This window comes from Empidonax traillii, unplaced genomic scaffold (assembly GCF_003031625.1).
Source record: "Empidonax traillii isolate 1590-97213 ecotype Southwest subspecies unplaced genomic scaffold, ASM303162v1 scaffold446:size905785, whole genome shotgun sequence".
NCBI lineage: Eukaryota > Metazoa > Chordata > Aves > Passeriformes > Tyrannidae > Empidonax > Empidonax traillii.
The window spans coordinates 160,506-179,168 of NW_020955639.1; the positions used below are offsets into that span (position 1 = coordinate 160,506).

At 37.8% G+C, this 18,663-nt stretch overlaps 1 long non-coding RNA gene across 1 annotated transcript in view; it reads left to right on the forward strand.

The window, feature by feature from the left end:
* The first annotated feature begins 1,808 nt into the window (after nucleotides 1-1,808).
* LOC114062941 overlaps nucleotides 1,809-18,663 on the forward strand; it is a 32,145-nt gene continuing 15,290 nt past the window's right edge. The window contains exons 1-2 of the long non-coding RNA XR_003572476.1: nucleotides 1,809-3,741; nucleotides 10,714-10,772. This is a non-coding gene — a long non-coding RNA (uncharacterized LOC114062941). The remainder of the gene's footprint in view (nucleotides 3,742-10,713; nucleotides 10,773-18,663) is intronic.

Sequence of the window (18,663 nt, forward strand, 5' to 3'; positions counted from 1 at the left end):
AATTTGGGATTCAGGGAAGGAAAATGCTATGGTAAAAAACACATAAAGAATCTCGTGCCAAAACCCAGAGTTAAGACATAGATCTTCTACAGTTTTAGGAAATGATGAGCATAAACTGGAAAAGTGTTTCTGTGCTTTAAAAGTCTAATTGTTGCTGTGTATATCAGTCTCATGTCTGTTTTGTACAGCTCTTGTGCTGGCATTTTTGAAACAAACCATACTTTTACAGGAGTCACTAGTTTGGTTTGGGAAATAAGAAATAATTGTTAGTTTTATGGGTAGTAAATCTGGATATAATAATTTTCACTTTTGAATAAGCTGCTTCATTCTGTATGTAAAACAAAACAGCTTCAATATGCTTGGTTTTGTAATTAACAAATGTCGAGTTGATCAAAAATATCTTCTCTAGTATGATGCATGGAGATGAGGCTAGGCTGTGTTACAGAATAATGTGATTATAATGATTTCCTTAAGAGAGCACAAAAGCAGCATCTAAGTTTCAACTGACGTTTATTGACACACAGCATCCGTTGGGAGCCCCATCAAACTTCCTATTCTTTTCTGTTTACCACCTCCTGCTTTTATTTACAGTCAGCATATCTGTTAATTAGCCTCTGGTAGAGCCAGTTCTTCTAAGAAGATCTCTTGTCTTCCTGGTGATGGCCCCATGAGGTGACCATGTACACACAGTCTATGAGTGAATTAATCTTTAACTCATTAATTTCAGTGCCTGATTCTGGAACGTTTAACAACTGGCTTGGTTTCCTGCTCATCAATTTGTATTTGGAGAATTGTGGTCCTTGACTTCCACTGACTTCAATGTCGTGAACACATTCGAGTGAACTTTCAGCACCTTACTGAAGCTGATCACCTTACTAAAAGTCGAAGATTCTTGTAACTTTTTGGTTTCCTGTGATTGGACCAGAATAAAGATAAGACATTGGTGACTTTCTCTGTGTCACTGCACCTAGTTTTCTTTGCACTTTTGCAGAATAAAATTACTCCTCCCCTTCCTCAGCTACCTCTGTTGCACAATAACTGAATGAAACATTTTGGAAAAAAAAAAATCTGATGTAATGTTGTGACACCAGAATCTCCCAAGAGGGTACTTAGTAGGGTACCATACTGTTTTACAGATTCTCAGTTAGACCTTGCTTGTTTATAGCCACAGTCTGAATCCTAGAAGTGGTGGTTGTAGTGCACTTCTCTCACAGCATGTCTTGCGAAAAGAGATGCAGCGATATTTGCAGGAAGAATTCGGGCGCAGGATTCAGAGATGCCTCGCCCTGGCCTACTGTGTGTGCTAGAAGTGATTTGAGAGGTGTGAGCTGATCTGTGCGTCTCACTGGGGTGTTACAAATCTTGTAGTTTCAGTGTTAATAGTTGTGTTTGTTTCACCTGAAACTTGAGAAAGGAATGACTGGGCCACTTATCTGCACAGTCAACTGTGGGTAATGTCTTAAAGTGATGACCCAGCTCCTCACTTTTACCGGAGTGGCGTTTCTTCCTTCTCTGTCCTCTAGTTGAGGAGCAGTCAAACACTAAAGATTTAACCATGGGTTACAGGCACCCTTGAAATCCTGCCCAGAGCAAGTGCAAGTATTGAAAGCCATAAAGTACACTGTGTTATGATGAACATTTTCATAGTTTAATGAGTGCTTTACTGATAAAAATTCACTGTTTCAGTTAAAAAAACCCCAAACAGCAATACCAATAATAATAATAACAACAACAACAACAACAATAATAATAATAAACAAAAAAAGCCCAAACCACCCAAACAACAGCATAATCCCTGGAACATTCAATTTTTATGCTGGAGAGTTACCTCAAAGGAGTATAATTTTCTCTCTTTAGTGTGGAAGTATTTGTGCTCATCTAAAAGATTTTATGCTTGCAGAACTGCATTCCATTGTCTACTTTTTTTGTGAATAGGCAGACCCAGGTAAAGTAACTTAGTTTTAAAGGAACTATAAATCCTAATTCCTTCAAATCAAATTCCTAAGACATCCAAGTGTCCAAGATGCTGTGAAAAGAGACACAAAAATAAAGAATAGAAGGTTAATGTTTGCTACTGATGGCTCTTGTCATTGGAGGATTAGCGCTGATGCAGTGTTGTGACAAAAAAATCAATGAATGAAAGTTTCTGCCACCTTTAATTGTAAGAAGCTAATGCTGAACTGATCTGTTAAGGTTTCATGGAGAAAGTTGACAATGAGGGGAAATAGTGGGTGATATTTTTTCAAAACATGTTAACTGCTTTTACTTATTTTGTCGTTTAAGGATAGAAAGATCAGAGATGCTAGAAATGGTTTCTAGAATTGGGTGGCCCTTCATCAGTGTTTTATAGGTACTATTTAAGCCATCTTTGCTAAGGAGAAGCTCCTTTACTATTAATATGCTGTCATCTTTCAAATCTCATCAAGGCAGCACCAGAATTTTTTCGCACAGATTTCCTTTGACATACAGCCTCAATAAATATGGAAATTACAGCTTAAATCTCATTTTTTTTTCTTGCAAAGCAGCACAGTGCCCAAATTCATTGAATTTCAACTTTTATTTTTTCTTAATGTTGAAAGACATATATGCAAATTTTATTAACAATATGCATGGTTAAATTTAGCTGTAAACTCCAGTCAGGGATTTTTGCTTTGTTTATTGTCCAAGTCAATATGTCTGTGGAGAAAACCTCCTGCTGTGCAGGAATACACAGTCAGCTACTTGGAAAAGTGGAAAGTTTAATTATGAGAGTTTATTCTGAAAAAAAGGTAAAACAAGCATTGTTTTTTGGGTTGGGTTTTTTTAATTATGACTTCAGGTAGCAGAAGTACAACATACACGGTTTATTTTGACACAAACTGTTCTCAGATAAACCATTTGATTTTTCTTTAACCTGGTCATCTGCGTAACTGAGGAGTTCTGAAAGAGAGGTCATGAATAAATGATGCATTTCTTAAACTTGCAAGGTAGATAATGACATAAATGAAGTAAAATCCAAGTGTGAAGGAAAAAAAAAAGCATGAACACATGTATTGCTGACAATATCTTCATTAAAATATACTTTATCCTAGGAAGATATTAGTGTCAGGTTGCCTGAAAGATGCAAATTTCCTTTGTTGCTCTCTCTTAAGTTGTTTTGATTTTTTTCATGGTAACAGTGAGGTACCTTTATAAGAGTGGAAGGGTAAATTATTACTGGAGAATATGTGTTATAAATGATATCCAAAGATATTCTCATGTTTATAATAGAAAGCTCTCCAAGACTGTAGTCACTGGAGTGGTTCCCGTGTGTTCAGTTTTCGTAAGTCACTTACATAAAATACATTTTATCTGGCTATTTATAAAACCCCCGCTGCTTGCAAAGAAGATGTTTCTTCTGTCTATCTAGAGTATATGTAATACTGTAATAATCTGTATTTCTCCCTGTAATTCAGTGTATATTTCTCCTTTCTAAGCCTGTTCAAATGTAATATGAAGAGTGTTTTCATGATAATTTTACTATGGATGACAGTAACTAGCTTTATTCTAAACCAATAAAATTTTTTACAAAATTTGTTATGGCTAATATTTGGGTTACATGACTTTCATCAGATGTGAAATCATATTCTTTTTTTCTTTGCATCTGTGTAGGGACTGATCCATAACCTGGGCTAGTAGGTTCCCCAGCAATACAAATGGTACATCATAATTGCGTGTGAAGAAAGGCTGGCAGCTTTACAGAGGAAATCTCTGAACCTGTAGGTAAGTTCACAATAAGCAATTGCCTGCAACTTCCCTTCCCCCATGCTCTGCATTTCCACTCTGCAACTGCTCCTCTAAAGCTTTTACTGAGTCTCATTAAACAGTCCTATGTGCAGGACATTAAATGTATTTATGGTAGAGTGAGAGTTTTGTTCTGAGTCACTGGTGCATCAAGAGTTCCTTCGTAATGTTCTTCTGGTTGCCTAATACAGTGAGACAGGCACATGAGAGGCGCATACACTGATGGCTCATGGTAGCAGTCCTTGAACCTGAATCATAAGAGATGGGAAGGTGGCTTGTTTCCTGTAGAACTGAGTGGGAATTTATGTTCCTAGGTAGGATTTAGGAGCCTAAATACCTTGAAATTCTGTGTGTATAAAGCTTAGTTGCAATGTAGCCTCTTAAATCCCCACACATCTCTGCATTTTTCCATACATGTTTCTTGTTGGCTATGTACTGTTAATTGGCAGTTTGGATGCTCAAGTATGCTTCTGTTTTGGGAGATGTTTCTTCCTAGTCTTATCCTGTATTTATTTGTCTGTTTCTTTTCAGATCTCTCCACTCTTAGACATTCTGTACCAGAAATAAAGGCACCAGAAAACCTAATTTCCAGGAACTAGCTTCCCTCTTACAGTGGAATGGATGAAACATAAGGCTGTTGGTATTAACAGAGCTAGCTACCTTGTAAAGATGCTACAAAAGGAATCATTAGGGCTCAAAGTCGACTATTTTGTCCATTCAATCTGTTTTTTGACTAATATAAGCCAAATATGCAAGTTGAATATTAGCCAAATTCTACTTCTTTTGACTGACAAAAAGTGTAGGGTGAGGGGTGCCACAGGTAGTTAAATAATGCAAAACTTTATGTCAGTCTAATCTTTTTGTCACAGAAATGACTGCTGTTCGTTCTTCTGAAGCTGGCAATAGTCAGGGCATAAATCAATGTAATGCTTTTTTCCCATGCTAGACTTTTAACTTAGTTTCGGGAGTAGGATACAGTTTGAGTAGTGATTTAAGTGCTTAGATATCGTAGATTGCTTTTTGCTTGTGAAACATGTTTTCTTTCTGTATATTTAATAACGGAACATTAATTAATGAATTAAAGAAATTAATGTGATTGACTGTTCCTTGTGGCTCAGAGATTCGTGCTGCTTGGCTAATCAGTGGCCATGACTGTTGCATGTGTAAATACTTAGAGACACTTTGGTTTTAATTCATGCTGATTTTTGTCACCAAATGTCTTAGTTTGTACTGAGGAACACCCCAGGTGGACCATGGCCCTTGCACTCCACCTCAGTGCAGGGTGCTTTCAGAGGGCCTTTTGTTGCCCCATCAGTGCAAGGTCTAAACACATTCCATAAACAATCTCATAGGATTAGGGAGCAACTGAACTGGAGAGGATGAGAATATGGTAAATTAGGTTAGGAACAGGTGCAACGTTGGTGATCCTTGAGGGACACTCTGACACATTGTGACATCATGGCTTCTTTCAGTCTGCAGCTGTGGGGTTGTTGCCTAATGCCATGTGCTAGATCTATGTATTTAATTATTTAAAAGCATAGCTTTATTTAAAAGCTATCTACCTGCTCTCAACCGGTATTTTTAACTTTCTACTTAACAATCCTGATTAAAATGAAAGATGTTTGTTGGTCATCTTGTTTCCTGATCAGATGCCTCTGGGAACTCAGTCTATAGATAATCTATTCTTAGAATCATCTAAATCATTCTGAGAGCCAAGTAAAACCAACTGAAATATCTAGACAGTATTAGATTTAAAATTATATTTAGTCTAATTTAAAAATCACAACAGTTTTTTGCATAGAACTATTAGTGCCTCACATTCACTGGATTTTTTGTGGCATGTTGACCGATATATTTTCTGCTACTCTATGTGTTAATACAGTACCATATAAGTACTGTATTAATCAGTGCTCATGAGAGATTATGCTGGTGGAAAACATGATCATGGGATTTGACCTCCTTGGAAGCAAGGACTTTTCCAGGTCACAAAAGGCCAAGTATTCAGCTCATGACTAGTGTAGAACTCTTTTCTGTCATAACAGAAATACTGACACCTGGTTTGCACTTGAAAGTGTTATCAAGGAAGCCTGTCAGAGAGGGAGATGAATTTTTTGCTGACATAGCTATGCCAGCAAAAACCCTAGTGCAGAAGCTGCATAAGAAGTTCTTTTAACTGTACATTTTACTTCTCTTGAGGGATAGGTGTAAGTTGCTTGGGAAGAGGAGTCTTGTTAGTGTAATTTCTATATTAACCTTTCTAGTGTAAATCAGCTTTCAGTCTCATCCTGTAGGGACTCATATGCAACTCATATCACTGCACACAGAGATGATATATCATAGGTTATGCTTATGTCACTCCAAAGAACGACCTCTAGAGCAACTCTAAGAATAGTATGTGTCCCTGTCTCCTGTTCATCTTCTGTCTACAGAATTGTCTTACAGCTGCAAGTTGCATGAATAATGCCTGAAAATGCATGAGTTTTCACGTTTAGCACCTGTCCTGTTGGTGGTTCTAGTCCTGAAGACAGTTTTGGGGCCACATTTAGGAAACAGTACAGACAGGACCATTGTTTAACTAACCGAGCTACTTGCAGAAAGAAGGGAGGCTGGATGTAGATGTAACAGTGAAAAGGAGGGAAGGAAAATTCCTAGCTGTGAAGCTTGTGATATGCAACACACAAACTAAAGTGGATATGCAACACACAAACCAAAGTGGAAGCTTCCTTGGGTGAACCAGTTCCAGGAAAAATTAGCATATGGAAACACTTGGTGGATCAGGATTGTCCTTTGCTGGTGCTACAAGCAGTGCAATAAAGCACAAGTAGTTCTAAAGAAATTGGTAGTGGAACAGGAGAGTCGAAATGGTGGGAGTGAACTCAGGTTATAACTTGAAACCTTCTCTTGTCTCTTACAATGCAGTTCCTGGATGCCTCAAATTATCTTTCATTTAGAAATTCCACCCTACTTGGAATTGACGACCTGAAGAGTGGGCTCTTAGTGTTTGTCTGCAGGAAGGACTTCCTTTTCTGTTATAGGAGAGAGAGACATCCTACTAGAAATTACATCTAGCCTCGAGCATATGCGTATTTTGTATTGGTTCAAATTATTTCATAACATATGAACTGAAGGCTGGACCAGGTACCTGAATACATTATTTGCACTAGCAGAAATAATTTCAAATAACACTCTGCAGGAATTCAGACTTGTTCTATTTTTGGGCTTGAAACAGGAACAGCTTGAACAAGCTAGGTGATGTTTTATTTGAGACAAAGGTTTCCTTTTTTCCTCAAAGGTTTTTTCAAGACATGTGGAAAGCCCATTTCAAATAATACTGCCAGAGCCAAAGCTGTGTATGTAAGCTCTGTGGTCGTGCACTGAGGTTGATTAATCAGCCAAGGTTAATTGAAATTGGTATTTTCACTTCAAGTCCTAGAGACTTACTTTGGAAACACATGAATTTGTAGGCTTGCAGTCTCCCTGACAGATGAATCTAGTCTTGAGGATTGCAAATTCGATCCCTGCTGTTACCAGTCCAGCCACAGGGGCCATTTAACAAAAGATCCTTGAGTTAATGATTGCTGTTCTATGACAGGGATATTGGACTTATTATACACTGAACACAAAGGTCTCTGATCCATATTCGTGCCTTGTTTCCTGCTTGGGATTCAGCACCACATGGTGGTAACTGTCTGCTTCATGCAGGAAAGCGTTCTGCTGTGATATCAGTGAGCGATAGTATCAGAAGAACATCCATTTTCCATGAATTTAAACTATTACCGCAGTTAGGTGCAATTATTGAGAATCCCTGTAGAGTCGCACAAAAAATGTTGTCTCTGTCCAAAGATGTTGATTCTGGAATGCAGCAGTGCCAGTCTGACATGCGTAGTTTGGGGTCTCAGTGGCTGCTATAAATTGTACCCTGGAAAATGATTACTAGGACTAGAAAGTATAGTGCTGCATTTCAAGCTCTATTTTGGGTATCAGTGGCTTTGTCAAACTATACATGTAATTTAAACAAAATTTATATGGTGAAAATGTGTTGAAGAGGAACCAATGGAATAAGATGACTTCATAACGCAGAATATTGACTTTGCATATTAACTTCATTAACTTAATGCTGTCTCTTGTGTATTGGAAAATTGTTCAAGTGAGAATAATAGCTTTTGAACTACTTACAGGCTAATAGGTAGTGATTGTAGTCACTAAGACTGAATAGCTGTGGCTGTTGATTACACAGATTAAATGTAAGTGCAGTTTTCAATATGGCTGATTTTCAAAAAACTCATTTTCTGTCCTTCATTTTGACTTTCATGGCTAATGACATTGACTTCTAATGCATATTAAATTCTGGGATTGGGAAAATAAATTCCTCTTCTTCCATCTCATAGTAAAGACATGATTGCAGAAGCATGCCATATGCATATTTTAAATTGTTCAAGACTGAAACTGTCAAATAAAAGGTTGCATTAGTGGCAATTCCCATACAGTGGGACATACTCTGTTTAAACAGCTGATTGGTTATAAATATTTGCAGCATTCACAGCACTAATTTTTCATGCACTCCATCCTTATGTCTTCTCTCTTCATATCTGAACTGTGTGTATGTCTATTTGCATCTGCTGTGATTTCTCAGTGAATGCTGGTTCCCAAGTTCTTTCTCTATTCTCTCTTTTTTTTTTTTTTTTTTCCTCCAGGGCCTAATTATGAAACAGCTTCAAATAAATACAATTTTTTAACAAAAAACATTCTACTTCCTGTGAACAATGGGCTGAATTTTTCTCTTTATTCTTGGGGAGTTCTTATTCAGTTGGAGTGCTTTGCAGTTGGCTAGGCCTGAGATTTCTGGGAGCTGTAATTGTGTCTCATTAATTCTTACAGTAATGTAGGGTAACTATAAGGAGCATGCAATTAGTGGTCTGGTCAATGAATAGAGCAGTTAATCAGCAGACAAAGGATGGGGCTCAGGACCTATTAGGCTGAAAGGAAGTGTTACTATTGTCACAGGCAGTAGGAATGCATGCAGACATGCCTTAAAGTTGAACTGTTTAAGAGAACTGTGTATGTCTTTTTGCTAAACCAGTTTTCCTACCTATTCCACTAGCTGAGGGAGATTCATTTAAGCTTGCCTGCTAAAAGTCAGAGACCATATTAGAGGTTTCGACAAGCTAAACAGACTCCTTAGTGTATTCTCTCACCTTAACAGAGGCAGCCCCAGGGTTTATCAAAAATAAAAATTGGCCAAAGAGATGTAAGGTATCCTTAGCTGTTCCTCCTCCTCAGAAAAATGGTCCGTGAATGTAAAGTTTAAATCAGCTATTGTGTAGATTGTCACTCAGTCATACTCAGCATGTTTGTCTTCATAATGAACCTTGTTTGTTCTGAATGGCTGTGCTTTCAGTGCATGTAAATGTATGCAAATACTCATAACAGTTTAAAAATGGTAGCTCTTATGGTAACAAATAACCTCTCCTTCTTTTATGAAGCCCTGACTTTTACTGTATCTAGGGTTTAAAATGCAAAAATGATTCCACCTTTAGACAGGGCTTCATGTTTTTTTGTTCACCCCAGATCAGAACTTCCAGTTGTTTCTGCCTTTGAAAAAATATGAACCTCATGAATCCTGTGAAATGTTATGACATATGATGATTATAAAGAAAAAGCTTTATCAATAAAACACTGCCCTTGAGTAACTCTTATTTCTAGTAGGCATTGCTTCAAATAGAAAGTAATTTCTTCTCTTAAATAAAGCAGACACTTGGCATAAAAAAGCAGTAATTAAAATAACTTTTTTTGGGAAGAAAGGGAATTGAACTTTAATAATTAACTTATATTCAGAGCCTAGTGTTTTTCTCAAAACTGAAAGTAATTTTTAACTGTCTTCTTTGTATTAACAGGTCTGTAGCTTTATCTCTTCTCATGGTATTCACATCAGCAGCAAGTAACGTTAGAAGAATAAAGTCTCTCAGGCTTTATATTAAGGATTCAATTATTCTGTATAATTAGCCCTGATTTGTTAAATATTTGAAACATTTTCTACTCTTAGGTATGGAACAGCGTACTGGAGTGATCAAAATGACAAATAACTTGTACCTTTACTCAGAAAATACTTTTTTATCAAATAATAAGGAAGATTAAGCCTAAGTCTCTCTCTTTTTCTGTTTGGATTTTATTCCCACAAGAAATATCAGTTTTGTCCACAATCTCCCATGCATTTCTATTCTCTTGAAAGACAAAGAGGCAGTGGATTCTGGTATAAATTAAGTAGATTTAATGAAATTTATGAGTTGTAACTTGTGCCTTGAATATAAAATACTTGAGTGAGGCATAAGGTATTTTGCTCATGCCATTATTGTCACCTGTCTGGTTTTTCATTCTTCTGTGCCTGTTTTTGAAACACTTAGGAGCTGTGGAGTCTTGGGAATTATAGTTTCTCTATGCCATACATAGGAAATCTTTCCAAGGTCATATTTTTTTTTACAGTATCTTCTTTAAAGAAGCAGAACAGACTTACCCTGCAAAATGAAGGCATTACTTCCACACTCAGAAGCTGGCTCTGAGTGCTCATACATATGCTACTTCTCCACTTAATTAGAAAGTGATTTCTCATCTGGTGTCAGACAGCATCAAAAAAGTTGCTGCTCAGTATCACTGTTAAGCATCACATTTAATGGGAATTACCTTCTTTTTCCCCCTTCAGTAAAGTTTTTCCTGTTGAAACACAGGTTCAGTCATGGGGAACTATTAATGTGGAAGAGGTCTTAAATAAAATCACTGAAATGTAATCTGGGGAGGTGGCAGATTAATTGTGGTCTTCCATAAGAGCACAATGTTATGACTGGAATGGGCATTATGATAGAAATGATAAATACTACTTAATATGTAAAGATTGATGAAAGGTCTTTAACCTTGTAAATTAACAGAATATCCATCTCTGTATCTCACTTTACAAAGGCACTCCTACATTTTTACTTGGTAATAAGAACTAGTATTACTCTGGTGGACAGTGTAAGGTAAGGTAAATTAAACAACTGTGTTGCTGTTTTGAGAACTTCTCTTTTTCTTGTGATAGTGTGAATCTGATGTACCTGGCCTGTTGTATAAGTCTCCAGTCTGCAAGAATCCTAGAGCAGAAAAAGTTTATAGCTGCTAACTAAAAATGTATGCCAATGTAGTTTAAAGGGCACTAGCTTTAAAGAAATCCTTCTTCATGTGTCCTGTTTTTTCTGGTGCAAGATGACATTACTATAACACAAACACATGTAATCTTGCTCTCCAGTTTAATCTAGTTGTCTATGCTTCTTCACCTGTTGTTAGAAGAGAGAGAAAATATTGCTTTCTGGCCAGTTGTCCCACTTGGTTTGTACTTTGTTCCTGAGTACTTTTATTCTCTAAGTGGCAGGTCTGACCTCGTTGAAATTGCTGCTTAAGTTGGTAGTGTCACCAAGTCACCCTCCCATTATGGAAGAGGTACTGTTTTTTTATAAGATGACTGAAATTAAGTGAGGTGATTACCTCCATAGTGAAAATCATTCCATTATAACTCTTTCATTAGGGATGATCAGGCTATGGTGCACACAACCAGTAAGTAATTTTCTCAGTCAGTTGAGGAATGCATTTGTAGATTGTACAGTCCTGTTGAGAGATATGGATCACTGAAGTCACCCCTTTTTTTACCTAGAATGTGATTGGGAAGAGTAAGCTGTTTAAGTCCAAAACAATGACCCCAAGAGTGCCTCCTTAACTGCAGTCTAGCCCTGGTGACACCTAAGCTCCATGAGCAACTTTACCATTCTGTGGTGCCTGTCAGCTGAGGTCCAAAACAGCCCTGTTTTAGCGGAACTCTTTGCCCTTCTCCTTAAGCTTGACTAGGATCCAGGAATCAGATGTTATGGGTTCAGATTTACCTGGGACAGCTGATCTGGTAAATGTTCCCAGAACACACAACATCCTTGGAGAGCTTCATCTCCTCATAAAACACAGTGGCAGCAGCTACTGCTGGGAGAAAGATGGAGCAGCTCCTTTTGTATAATATCACAGTGGCTAGATAGTCATCCAAGAAATGTCTGAGTGGGCTTGCATCTGTGTTGCACATTGCCTTGCAGGCTACCCTGTCTCCTAGAGAAGAGGTTAGTCTGAGCTAGCACAAGAAAATAGTTTTAGTCCTTTAGTGGCTTTACATATGAAATGGTGTGTCATGAATTTGAAACAGAATCGATTCAGTAACCCAGAAGAGAATATGGAGTATTGGTGTGTGGCATGCTCTGTGCAATTTGTCACAGCAAATGAGCTGCTGTGTAGGCTACTTGCTGCAACTGTTGTATAACATTTTCTATATACAGTCTCTTTAGCAAACCTGCCTGAAAGAGCATGAATTAAAATTGCTAGGAGCAAGAAAAGGTAGTCTTTCTGAAGGCTGTGCTGAAAGAAAATTTGTTGTGAAAGAGAATTTCTAGTATAGACTGTAGTCTATGCTAAAGTTGGAAGTAAACCCCTTCCTGAGCAGGAATTGTTCCACCTGTGTTTGAACTGTGATGATTTGGGCCATCTATGAACAACTTAGAAATTATAGTCGACCTCGTGACATTGTTATTATATGGCAAAATCTCTCTGCATGGCTGCTTTAGCTCCCAAATACTTGGTGGCAGGATAAGGGACAATGTACTTTTTGAATAGGTTATGACTTGCATAGGACAAGGAGTGGTGGTCTGGGGGAGATTTGTTTTCTTGCAAAGAACTAGAAAATGCAGTGCAGAAAATGTCCACATTGGCAGTAGCATGATAACAGGTATAAATTCAGAGACAAGAGAGCAAAGAAACTTCATTTTTGTTTTTGAAGAATGAAATATGTAACTGAAGGACCAGAAGACAGTAGGGGAAGTGCTTTGACTCCAAAGGTGCTATATGTCCTAAAGACAAATCCTGAAATGTATGAGAAGGATTTTAGGCAGTATGAACAGGGGGGAAGTCCATAGTGGTCAGAATTTGCTCAGAGCCGACATGCCTCAGTTTGGGTCCAGTCCTCACTGTTGGCTGCTGTGCCTGCATCAACTTGGAGTTTCGTGTGATCCCTGAGTTGCACATAACTTTCCTCCTATCCACATTTATGGTCTTACTATCACAAACTAAGAACAGTCATGCAGGATCAGACTAAACATCTGTCTAGCCGGGTATCCTGTTTCTGACAGCAGCCTGGGGGAGCGTATAAGAAAATGTCAAGCACGTAACGATCCCTTCTTGGTGTATGCTCCTACCTTATTCTGAATCATGGTTTTGGGACTTCCTGAGCCAGAGATAATGCTAGTATTTTTCATCCCTCCTCTGAGTTCCATTAGTGGTGCAAACCTTGGAGACGTACTTTCTGTTTTGTTTAAAACCATTTTCTCATTTTCTTTTATGCAGTATCTTACACAAGCTTTCTTTTGTACAATGAACTGTAAAGCTCATACATCTTTCTGTTTAAATTCTTCTTTGGGATTGTCTTCTTCCTTGACATCTACCGGAATAAGATTTTTTCTAATTTATTTCTTTTAGTCTATTAGTTAGCTGCCCATTAATGTGAGGGGAAGGGTGTGGGGGTCCCTGGGGGAGCTTCTGGCTGTACAGGCTCCAGGAGGATGGCTCCGTTTTAGCTGCTGTGCTAGAGAACAGGGAGGAGTTAAGGTGCTCAGTCCAAGACAAAATTTTTAAAACTAACAGTTCCAGGAGCCTTCAACTCCAGACACCTCGTGTTCCTCTGCAAGACAAACTTGTTGTGCAACCCAGGTCCCAGCATGACAGGAAACAAGCCAATTGCCACTGACACAGGTTTTGAATGATGTGGATAATCAAAGAGTAAAATTATTTATTTGGCTTCTGGTAACCAGCAAGTTGTGGCTGGTTCTTTTCTAAATCAGACCTTGTCTGAAAAGGATAAATGGTGCTACACTGCACACTGCCCTCCCTCCCCCTTCTTTGCAGCAGGAAGTAAATGAGTCTGTGGAAGAACTGCGGTGTGAGCAAACACAATATTGAGCCAGGAAATGTTTATGCAAGAGCATGTGAAAACCTGAAGGAAAATGTAGATTTAAAAAAAACCCCATACCCAGGAACTACTTCCCTCTCCTCATCAAATGTAAAACAGTTTAAAATTTCTCAGTATTTTAGTATTTCATGGTATTTCATGGTATTTAATGAAAAAAAAAAACCACCCATGGTATTTTAGTACAGATGGTATTTAATGAAAAAACCACCCAACTTCTAGTAGTACTGTAATTCTGAGTTAGATCAGTTCTTTTCCATGTCAGTATTTGTTTTTTCTCTTGCAGAACTCGATAGGTCAGTCTTGGTTTCAGGAGGACGAGTGGATCCGTATCCTTTCTATCTGTAGATGTATAAGTCTCTAGGCTCCTATATTTGAAAAACTAGCCCTTACTACTAAACTGTTATAACTGTAACAATTCTGACTACAGAAATTCTTAGCTAATTGGATACAAATAAATAGAAGGTGATCTCTAAAAACTTCATACATGGGAAAGAAATATTATTAAGTCATTCTTTGTCACATAGTTGCCAAATCAAGCCAGGACAAAGAGTTTATAATTTTTCTATTGCTACTTTTGCATGTTGATAGCTTTAAGTGAAGTGATTAAGCCTCTGGAACACAAAATGCAGTCTGTGTGTCAGCTAATCCAGTGCTGACCCCAACTTTCTAGTCTCTGTGGGAAGGTTCTCTTCTGCTTCAGCATCTTGTCAACTACTTTGAATGCTCTTAATCCTACTCATATTTTGTGGTATAGGCCAGGCCAAAAATCTGTTCTCATAATTCAGGCCAGGCAAATTAGAAGATATTAAGGCCCATGTTGAAAGCGTTTCCCTTCTAGGCAAACTCGTTATTTAATTGCTCAAATGTTTCACTGTGAAAACAATGTATTGTTCCTCCTCTGTGCTATAGCAAAAACAGTCTAGAATCATTTGCTTTTCGATTGTCCCCTTCAGTTCCAGTTCTGAATAATATTTGATGTCATGCACCTCTCTTTTTGCACCTCTGGTTTTCAGATTATTCTCCCTTCTCCATCAATTGCCACTCAGATTTTGAGTCCTCCTTTGTTGCCACATGGCATCCCTATTGCCAGTCATCTCTCAAAGTCAGTTAGCTGTTGCTGCTCTTGTTGTTGACAAACAGATAAAAGAATCTGGTGAGCAACCTACTGTAATAAATTAAAAAAGGCCTTTCTAAGTTATGCACTGGTTTTTTTTTTTTTTTCATTCTTCTAAACTCTTGCTTGTTGAGTCCAATTTTCAATGTATTGATAATTTTACATTTTCTGGATCTGAGCTACTTTTGGGTACAGTAGGTTGGAAGGCACTTGTTAAAGGCCTAGCAACCCTAATCTCTTTTTTCAGTCATACAGAGTGATACACTGCTTAAAAAAGTGTGTTCAGGGATGGGATATTTTGCTTATGCGACGGAAACCTTCCTGTCCTTTGGAACAAAAAACCTGGTAATAAGCTGGGATTTGGAGGTGGCAGTTTTTCCTGTGTAAAAAGTTTGCCTTATTATCCCCATGGACTGAGCTAATACCTATCAACAATATAGACTCTGTGCTGGGGGTATGGGCTGAGCTTTTGGCATAATTTTATGAGTTACTACTTTTAGGAAATAAAACCATACACATTCTATCTTCTACATGAATGTCTCTGACTTAAAAATAGTAATAAAAAAACAACCTACTGCACTGAGATGGAGTACAGAACTCCTCCTTTTCATACACTTGTTATCTTTTGGGTTTATTTGAATGAAGGTAGATATTGAGCTAAAGGACATGAATAAAGACCATGCATATATGCTAGAATCTCAGTCAGGATTATAGATTAAAATTAAAATAAAAATTATAAGTACACACAGCTGTGGTTATATGCCAGTTGACATGTTTTCTTTGCTGGTTTGTCTTTTTTGTTTGTTTGTTTGTTTAAACTACGACAGAGGTAGTATTGGCCTCCAAATATTGAATCTTTTCCTGCATTTCTGGTTTGGAAAACTTGCACTGTGCTCCCTCCTTTTCATACCACTACTAATACATACTACTTCTGTTATTAATAATTATAGTCGAGCAGTGTTTCAGACATCCTAACTACAAGAATACACCAAAGAGATGTCTCTTGTTCTGCAGAACTTATCCTCTGACACAGGAGACAAACCAAGATACACAGTTGGAAACCGTATTCAGTAGTACACTATATGGAAGCTGAGGATATTATTAGCAGTATTGTTACTGAGGTTTTTGAAGGCTTTGAGTGAAAGGAGAGGATAAAGGTAGACTTGGAGAATAATAAGTTGCCATATAGTTATTTATGGGGGCTTCCTCCCTCTGAGAGAGAACATTGCAGAAAGCACCAACACAGTTAATTCGAAACAAGTAGAGATGGGAGGTACTTAGCTCAGTCTCTTCATACACGAAACAGATACAAACCTTTTGAGAAATGAGCTACACATACAAGTAAAATATGAAGATAAGTATCTCACGTTTCAAGTAATAGAACGGGCTGTATGACAAGTGATACCCTGATTACAGTGAAGCAAGGGCATAGGCCCAGTGAGTCATGGGTGAATTAGTCTCTAAGGCTAGATTCACTGCTCTGGGGCACTGCCTTTCTGTGCTGATGGTCTGGAGAGGCAGGGCTGGGTCTTACAGACATACAGAGTCTGAATCCACTCCTCCACTCCTGCTTTATCTTCATAAGATGGAATGGCTGTTGAAATATCACTTCGTATGTGTGCTAATCATCACCTGGTTCATTAGAAAACCAGGATGAACAGAGGGTATGGTACTCCAGAGCAACTTTTACTGAAAGTAGGGGCAGTCAATGGGCAAGGTGTCATGCAGGTATTGCTAAACCTTACCTAACAGGTTCTGAGCAAAATTTAAGAGATTTAAATAATTTTTTTTAGAATAGTCGGTTTTTCTTGTGTGTTAAGCATTCACTACAGCCTCTCCATGTATTCCTATGCCAGATTTATTGTGCTGTAACTCCTTCACTGACTGTGTTTCCTACCTTCCAAATCAAGACTTTGGTCCTGCCTGCCTCCTCTTCCTCACCCTTCTGCATGAAACTTCTCCTGCCTCTGACATGCATTCCAAAGACTTGGTGGCAAGTGTTCTGTATGTTGAATTAGAATGGTGAAAATGCAAGGCTGAGTAATTCAGAGCCCCTTTGCTGTCCTTTTCACTTCACTTACGAATTTTAAATAATATTTATTCCCTGAAATTATATCAATGTTTTACTAACTGCATAGTTTACCATTGGGATTATTTGCTATATTTTTAAAACCTAATGTCTGCTATGTTACCCATTTTTTTATAGATGTGTAAAGGGCTCTGAAAGCAGCTACATAGTGGAATTTAGCAGTGCATGATACATTTTATTAGGATTAAGAGCTTGTAAATTAATATAGAAGTTCTGAGAGCTTCAGAATATACCTGCCTGAAAAAATAGCAGTAGTGACTTGATGTGATATTTGTATGTTTGCTTTTAGTTTGCAGAATGTCTCTGAGAGACAAGCTTCCTGCTAGCCAATTTATTTTTTAGATAACAGGGACTGTCAAGAAGTACATTCAGAAGGAAAACACAGTAATTAATTTGTCACTGAAACCTGAGGGGTCCTCTTCCTCATATAGGTGATAATGAAGGTTTTGCATGTAATTAGCAGGAATAATTAGCACATTTCTGGTAACAAATAGACTGAGTGGTTCTCTGCAAATAAATTAATTGTTGTGCTAACACAGGCAATTGTCTCTTTATTGTCTGACAATGCCCCTTGTTTGCACTAAAGCCTATTTCCGACCTTAGCAGCTTTGCAGAAATAGGAAAGAGAATCTATAAAATTGTACCTCATCCATCTGCTTTTGAGAAACTTCAAGACCACCAAGGGACTTGTTTGTTGAGACTTGTTAAACAATTTGTAATCGTGAACATGTGTTTCACTATATTAACAAATGAATTGTTCAAATCAACTTAGTGGGCAAACCAGAAAACCCACACTAATCAATCAAATGTGGACTCTGGGCATCTAGGAAAAGAAATGTTTCTGAAAAATAATATAGCAGTAAATTCGCAGCAAAGAGGAACAACTCCCAGAATTCCACATATAATCACACAACCAAGCAAAGCTGTGTTTGTGTGATAGATGTTCCTCATAATGCAAAATCACACTGTGATGTGTGTGCCCTTTGCTTCACGGCTGTAAAAAACGAAGGTGTCACAGGTCTGCTAAAACATATCCTCTGAGCAGCCTTAGTTTAGACAAGACTTAGCCTATATTCTGTCTTCTTTTGTTCTTTCCAGAAGATCTAAAAAGCAGTTATTGAGCTAGGCTTTCTACTTCACTGTTTTGTTTCATCCTTTTTCTCTCTTTTTTTCCTCCCTGTGTTTCCTCTGCTTAGGTGCAACTGCCTTCTCAGCAATGAGATTACATTAGCTTCTGGGTCTCCATAAATATGGAAACTGTTGGTTATGGTGAAGTCTGCAGAAAGGTTTCATCCCTCCCATGTGTTTGTGGAGGGGAGGGGAGAGGAAAGGGGGAAAATGTAGTTTGAAAATGGGATGCTGCAGGTATAGGGTTAGCTAAAATACGAAATATTGGTTCTTCTATTTTTTTGCTACAGTAATAATTCTCCAGTCTTCCTCTGGAATGGAAACAATGAAACTATAACTGATAGATGTCTGTTTTTCTTTGAGGTTACTGTATTTTTCCAAAATAACAATTTATTATTTCATTTCCAAATGAGTATTTATATTGACATATGTTTGGATTTTTATATTTTCATAATTTCCTCACTTTTTTCTAGTAGTGGTGGCACTATGCAGTGCAGTTAAATCTTGGAACATAATGCCAGCAGTTTTTGGAATTATTGTATCTGGACC